This window comes from Mustelus asterias, chromosome 30 (genome assembly GCF_964213995.1).
Source record: "Mustelus asterias chromosome 30, sMusAst1.hap1.1, whole genome shotgun sequence".
Classification (NCBI taxonomy): Eukaryota; Metazoa; Chordata; class Chondrichthyes; order Carcharhiniformes; family Triakidae; genus Mustelus; species Mustelus asterias.
Window position 1 is genome coordinate 7,168,849 of NC_135830.1, and position 8,213 is coordinate 7,177,061.

The window sequence follows — 8,213 nt, forward strand, 5'->3', positions numbered from 1 at the left end:
CAGCCACAGCCAATGCTCTCAGCTTTATCTTGTTCAAGCTTCTGCAGCTTTTGGAGAAACAAGTCCCTGGAATCCAGGAGCAGCAGCAATGCGGCTCCCCGTTTTCACTCTGATCTGGGTGACATTCATTGTTGATGAGTTTAATACTTTAAAAATGAGTTATTTTCTGGAGGAATAAAGTTGAAAAGCAGGACATTCATGTTATACAGGTATTGGACAAATGAATTCTTGCGAGTGGTTTTAGTCTTTTGAAAATAGATTCGAAAAGCACACTGAAAAGGCGATTTCGAGAAATGGTACTCGGATTGGGAGATGAGAGCTATCAGAATGCAAGATTATGATTACTTTCTCGACTGACCAAAGAAACTAACGCAAACCTGACTGATCTATTTATAATGATAACGAGGATTGGTGTGGTGGACGGGGAGAGGATGATTCCACTTGTAGGAGGAATCCAAATATATGTCCCAAAATTCTAATGAAACAAATAGATCAACTGGGAATCGGAGAGAAACATCTTTAGAAAGAGTTGGGTAGAATGTGACTCATATTAACACAATGAACACTTGAGGAGAGGAGCAAATACTTATTTAAAGGTAAACTAAACTAAACAGCTGAGGAAGAAAGGGACAACTGCATTGAGAAGAGGCGAGAGGGAGGAATCTCCAGGGGACTGTAAACGGGAACATAGATCAGTTGGAGAGAATGTGGTATGATTCAATACATTCAATACATATTTTTATGTTGCACTGTCAATGAATTTTCTCCCTTAGTTCAATTGAACTTTTAATCAATGTTTTTCCTTTCTTTAACCGTGTGTTTCAGATCTGAGCGATGGAGATTCTGTTCCTCAGCGGGAATCCTCACTCACACGGACAGAGGGAGAAGATGTCACTTTAAACTGCACCTTTACCGACGATGCTTATTATTTATTTTGGTATCGTCAATACCCAGGAAAACAGCCTGAGTTTGCAGTCCGGAGAGACAAGAAGGGCGGTTTTGAATTAAAGGCGGATTTCGCTCGGACTCGGTTTTCTGATTCAGTCCAGCAGTCAGACAATTTGTACCGAGTGACTATTTCGGAGCTGCGGCTGTCTGACACCGCGGTCTATTACTGTGCACAGAGTCTCACAGTGATGAGAACGAGTGAAATCCTCGTACAAAAACTGCCGCAAGTTTCTGAGTCACAGCTGCTGTCTGTCGAGTGTTGTTTCTAACAGCGGGTTATACACTAACACGTCAATACATTCCTGTGAACGCAAACCAGCCCACAATTCACACAAACACCATCTAAAATCGTTCACAGAATCCGTCTGATTATTACATTCACTGTGCGAGGGAAGAATTAGCTGTTGTTTATTTGGAATCACCGGGAAATCGGCACTAATATTGAGAATTCAAAATGCTGCAGGTAGCCTTGAACTAGTTGTACCCTTGTTCTGATGTTTCAAAGAAACTCGGGGCAAAGAAACGAATACAGTTTGGTTTGATATGTCAGTCAATAGTGTAAACTGATGCCCGCCTGCTGAGGCAAATCCTCATAATCACAACAGCCTGATTAAACATCTCTCAATGTTACAGTAATGAAATAAAATATCAACTGAGAATCGAAGAGAAACTTCATTGGAAAGAGTTCGGAAGAATGTGACTCATATTAACACAATGAACACTTGACACATATTAAAACTAAGAATCCTTAACAGTAAAGGTACAAAAGTTTATTTCAATACATGCTTAGAATCCAATGAACAATGATTAATATCTCTATTAATAATCTCTAAGAACAGGTTTGGTGTACTCTAGACACTGGAACATTTGGTAAGAAAATCGACTGAATGCAGAAACCTAATTGAGAAGAGCGTCAGAAAGTTCCTGAAGGACAACTAGGGATGGGCAATAAATAGCGGCCGAGCCCGCGATGCCCACATGCCCGAAAGTCTTTCTTTAAAAGTCTGCTGTAATCACCAGAAGTGCTTTGGGAAATCGAAACCGCGGGATAAGTCTTCATGCTCAGGCAAATATTTTGTTGGGATATGGGCCAAACGCGGGCAATTGGGACTTGCATAGTGGTTAGAAAAGGGTAGCATGGACAAGTTGGGCAGAAGGGTCTGTTTCCATGCTGTAAACCTCTATGACTCTGTGACTATTTCCATATCCGTTATTTCCCTGAATATCCACAAATCTATCAACTGCCTTCAAGAAATCAAACGACTGTACAATCATTGCTCTCTTTGACACATAGAGTGCATTAAAGCGAATGTATGGTTTTTGACTGAGATGATTTTTGAGATATGACTCTGATGAGTTTTATTTCATGTTGTAATAACAGCACCAGAGTCTCCTATTCAGAGTTGCTCGTAAACGACAGAAACTACTATAAAGAGGGATTTTACATACACTGACAGACATTCAGCACAAAGAACCTGATCATTCGGTTTAATTGGTTTTAATGAGATGATTTTGTTTCTATTAACTGTTCACAATCCAGCTCAGAGATCGGATTCAGTGTGAGGAGGTGAGAATGCCTTTGCTGGTTTTTGTACGGACTAACTGCGTCTCTGTAACTGCGGTTCAGCGCACACTGTTACAGATACACGGCAGAGACAGAGACACGGACCCCGGTGATATTTAATGGAGCTGTTTTCTTGTCTCTGTCCAAATTAGCAGAAAACTGGTCCGAAAAATCAGGAGACTTATCCCCCTTCCCCTTGCCGTAACTTTTCAATAAATATCTCGGAGCTTCTCCGGGATACAGGATGTACCAGAATAGAGTTTGGTCAGCGTATTTACCTTTATAACTGCAGTTCAAAATTACCGTCTGTCCTTCCTGAACCGTTAATTCAGGCGGCTCCTGGGAAACTGAAGTTTGGCCATTGGTTCCTGTAACAACATATAGACTGTGTGAGAAATCTGTGAGTGAATATAACCCATTGAACACACACTGAGGATTTGAGCTCAGACTCACGGGGCAGCATGTCCATTATTATCAGTAGAACACGCAGGGAACATGTGGTTCCTGAATGGACAGTAAACAGCGACACTGTTTAAAATATGTTGTTGCTTCTAGTCTTATATCACGGAGTAAACTCAGATCAGAGGCAGCTTCAATCATTGGCAAATTGGGGGGTTTTCCCAGTGTTGCAATTTGCTGGTCCCCTTGAGATGACGTCAGCTGTGGACCAAACACTGTTAGTGGAGGACTAAACACAGCTGGCTCCCTCCAAACACATTCCATCCCGGGCTGTGTGTGTTTTTCTCACTCTCTTTCTCTTTCCATGAAAGGTGAATAACGTTATCAGTTACACTGTCTCTTTCTCGGTTCACCCTCTTTCGATCGAACTCAATGTCCCCCTTTTTATAGATAAATCTTTCTTTATAAATAAAGTTAAAAGTGAAATAAATAATTTACACTCATTTACTCTGCGGGTATTAATGAGTGCATCCACTGCATAAACATAATAGTAGTTACTGCTTTATTTATACCGGGGATAAGTAATCACCCAAGTCCACATTGACTTGCGTTTCCACTGGGATTACTCTTATACTGGGAAAGTACTGATTCAATCAGTCATTATTTCTGTCCAGAAACTTCAAAATGTGACAACTCTCAGTGTGCCTTTGATATTAGATCACATTTAACAGGTGTTCCCTGACAGATAAACATCTGACACAGAAAGATTAAAAATACTGATTTATTAAGTTATTCACCCGAGACATCTGTGTTTTGTGATTGGATTTATCCAGGAGTAATCTGAGCGCCAAATGTCACATTTTCCCAACTGTGACAATCACTGACGTTAGGGAGGGAAAGCCACTCAGATGAGGCTGCATTGTCACGTTCATTTTCTCTGAAATTCAACGCAATGTGTTTTGCGGACAAGGAACCATTGATTGTGGACCTGCGCCAGTTTTTGTACGAGGTCCGCGGGAGCCTCATTTACTGTGGGTCTGAGTGCACAGTAATACACGGTGTTGTCTAACATCTTCAAATCTTTCATGGACAAGTGAAAAGTGTTTTATGTCTGGCTGAGATTCCTGCTGAAATGTTTAAAGCCGGGAGCCGTATCGGTAAATCCATAGCCATCGCTCTGAGCAGATACTGAGGAGCTCGGTGTGGATAGTGGCGATACCAGAACAGGACATAGACTGTAGCTGAACTCGATACAGAGTAACTGCAGGGTATTGCTGAATCTTCACCCTCTGCTGCTTCAACTCCTGGTTCTGACTGGGATACTGAGTCACCGTTACTCATCTCTGAAAATAGACAACAGACACGCAGCGGGTTAGAAGGAGTAACAACAACGGAATAATCGCCTAGAAATGGAAATGGGCAATGAATATGGTGGTTGGCGGATTTCAGTCAAAGGTTCAAAATGACCGACCTGTGATCAGGACAATAACCAGGGACAGACAGAGCTTCACCCCCATGGTTCCAGTCTGAACACCAGAAACAGAGGCAGTGATCACTGTCTGCATAACACCTGGAACTGTAAAAGTTGAAACAGTCAGTGGACTGTTATGAGGTCGAATGTAACTCCGTCTCTCCGCCCATTTTTACATCTTCAAACAGTCGCTTCCTCCAGAAGGGAATCGTGATTTTTTTTATAAGTGATCAGAGAGCGCCCTCCCGTGGACTACATTGCCGCATTTGGAAACAGATACACACACGGCAACCTGCAAAGACTGACACATATCCAGACAATAGAATCATAGAATCATAGAATTTGTACAGTACAGAAAAATGCCATTCGGCCCACCGAGTCTGTACCGATCACAAGCCTCCCAGGCCCTATTCCCGTAACCTCATACATTTACTCCGCTAATCCCCCTGACACTCGGGTCAATTTCGCATGGCCAATCAAACTAACCTGCACATCTTTGGACCGTGGGAGGAAACCGGAGCATCCGAGGAAACCCACGCAGACACGGGGAAAGCAGATACACACACGGCCACGTGCAAAGACCAACACGTGTAAGGATATATAACCATATAGATATATGCCCAGACACTGACATCAATTCTAACGTCCATCGTTATAAATACAGAATTATTCTGTAGATTTCTGACACATTAGTCTGAGTTGCTAACTATGAAAATACATGAATAACTCCAACTCCGTGTTCACTAGAAGCCTCGTATACCGCACAGAATCAACAAAAGCATAGACACAGGGACAAGTAAACACAGTGATCGATTCTCAAACTGATCGACTCAAACATAGACACACAGACAATCACTGAGGAAGATAAACAAACAGATTAACACAGCCACTGACACACTCAAGAGAAGTTCACTCATTGACAATCTCAAAAGCGTACTAGTTCCAGAGTAACTTTCTGAACTGGAATTCCCTGGGGTCGTGTCAGTGCGGCAATATCGTGTTAGATATTCATTGCGATGGAACTGTCCATTTTAACAACGAGGACAGCCAGAAATCTATTCCTCATCAATGGTTGCCTGAGTGATTTTTTCCCATTTCTTTATTATGAAGAACAATTTTAAAAATATGCTTCCGGGAAATGTGCGCCATTTCCTCTAGTTCAGTTACAGTTTCACTTGTCTCTGTCTTTATGAGCACACTCTACTATTACACCTGTTTCAGATGGTGATTAGCTATGTTCGTCTGCATTTATAAAACCATTAAATTCTGTTATGGACTGAACAAGTTGCTAATATGCGCGCGGTGTCAAAGTACAAACATTTATTTCCTCATTGCGTCTTAAAATACAGCATTTCTGATTTTGCTGAAAGCATTTGTGGCCGAGGTCAGAGCAAAGATAACATGGCTGTAACATCGAGATTCGGATAATGTCCAGCAACAACTGAAACCATGCAAAACTTCCCTCATACGAAATGAATAATTGCAATAAATGTTTCTGCCCGGTTTCGAACCGGGGACCTTTCGCGTGTGAGGCGAACGTGATAATCACGACACTACAGAAACAACTGACAGCATAGCGCCGCCAATTGGCCTGACCACAATGTTCAACTCGACTGTGTTGCTGCAGGTTCGAATGGTTATACTGAGAGCCCATGTCACTCAATACAAGACAAAAACCGTTTCTTTCAACCTGATTTCTCAACTCATCTTGAACTTCAACATTTATAAGTGGTCGTCCGGCAAATATCTAAGGAGCAATGATTTTAAGATGCAGTTGCAGGAAAGAAATGTTTGTATTTTGACACCGTGCATATATAAGCAACTTGTTCAATCCATGGGTTTATAGATGTAGACTAACATAGTTAATCACCATCTGAAACATGTCTAATAGGAGTGTTTGCTCATAAAGACAGACACAAGTGATACTGTAACTGAACTAGAGGAATTGGTGCACATTGCTCAGAAACATCTTTTTAAAATCGGTTTTCATAATAAAGCTATCGGGAAAACCATTCACGCTGATGAGGAAATCGAAGCTCAGAACAGATCTATTGGACTTTCTGATAGATGAATGGGATTTAGGCGCCAGGATGTTTCACACCCAGAATAAACTAATTGATCATTCTTAAATCTCTTCCCATTAAAGATATTTGATTTTGTTCATAAACTGACTGTCGTCAATCTCAAATAAGCATAATGGGATGTGCATTAACCAGTGACTCGATCTGTTTTGTTGGTCAAACGTATTTGCAATTCAATGCTGCATATGTCAGAGATATTCAATTCAGAATCAGGAGATGCAGAATAAATAAATGTATCGATGTTAAATGTTGAATAATGAAACAAGTACCTAGTAAAATAGATTGAGAATGATGCATTTGCCACAGTGGTTCATTTTCAGTTTTTGTTTCAGATTCCAGCATTCACAGTTTTTTGCTTTTATTTATTCGCTCTGACCTGGCCCTCAAATTTCATTCAGGGCGATCGGAAATACTGGATTTTCATGAGAAGAAAAAGAGGAGCATGTTCTCCAGGAGCACCTGGAGAACGTGCAGACTCCGCACAGACAGTCACCCAAGCCGAGAAACGAACCTGAGTCCCTGGTGCTATAACGGTTGTCCACAGAGAGAATGTGGACAGCCATTAGCAGTCTTTTCCCCTGGTTTCTGTGGCTATGGCTCATTTTTCATTTCCTCACCCTGCAGTATAAATATCTCCCACTTTCTATTTATTTTTGCTTTGACAAAGGGTCATCTGGACTCAATATTGCAAATATCTCTGACATTAAGTGATGTCCATCTTTGTGCGGGGCAAACGTGCTCCATTTGGACAGAAGGTGAAGAGTCGGAGCCTTTTCGATGCTGCCATGGGTCGCATGCACGCTCCTGGCAAGGGCTTGTCCCAGTCAGCTTTACCCTACAGACGCAGTGTGCCCACATGGCTCAAACTAACATCGGATGATGTGAAAGAACAGATTTACAAACTGGCAAAGAAAGGCCTGACCCCATCGCAGATTGGTGTGATCCTTAGGGATTCCCATGGTGTTGCCCAGGTGCGTTTTGTTACTGGGAACAAAATTCTCAGGATCCTGAAGTCTAAGGGACTTGCTCCAGACCTTCCAGAGGATTTGTATCACTTGATCAAGACTGCTGTGGCTGTCCGCAAACACTTGGAGAGGAACAGGAAGGATAAAGATGCCAAATTCCGTTTGATTCTTATTGAAAGCAGAATCCTCAGGCTGGCTCGTTATTACAAGTCCAAGAGGGTCCTTCCACCCAACTGGAAGTATGAATCCTCCACAGCTTCAGCACTGGTAGCCTAAGAAGTTTCTTCAATGAAATAAAAGCAACATGCTGAGAATCTGGGGGGAAACAAGAACAAACACTGGAAAAAGTCAGCTGGTGTGGTAGCATCTGTGTAGAGGGTGGAATAGTTAATGTTTTGAGTCATAGAATCATAGAATCATAGAAACCCTACAGTGCAGAAGGAGGCCATTCGGCCCATCGAGTCTGCACCGACCACAATCCCACCCAGGCCCTACCCCCACATATTTACCCGCTAATCCCTCTAACCTACACATCCCAGGACTCTAAGGGGCAATTTTTAACCTGGCCAATCAACCTAACCCGCACAACTTTGTCAGTTGTCAACAATGTAATTGATTCTCTCTGCACAGACGCTACCGGGCCTGTTGTATTTTTCCAGCACTATTTTATTACAAGTTTCTGTATTGGACCTGAAAAATAAAATACTTCATGTTGTTAAAAAAAAACAGATGTGCTCCTAACAAAGATGACGTCGATGTGGGGGCGGGGCTTTGGGCGGTGCACG

The 8,213-nt window shown here is 42.1% G+C and overlaps 1 non-coding gene and 1 pseudogene across 1 annotated transcript; one reads left to right on the top strand and one right to left on the bottom strand.

Moving 5' to 3' along the window:
• Positions 1 to 5,872: 5,872 nt before the first annotated feature.
• On the bottom strand, positions 5,873 to 5,945 carry trnav-cac (transfer RNA valine (anticodon CAC)). The gene has a single exon. It is a non-coding gene; the product is annotated as a tRNA-Val (tRNA).
• A 1,303-nt stretch (positions 5,946 to 7,248) lies between these two features.
• On the top strand, positions 7,249 to 7,825 carry LOC144481059 (small ribosomal subunit protein uS15 pseudogene; annotated as a pseudogene).
• Positions 7,826 to 8,213: the final 388 nt, after the last annotated feature.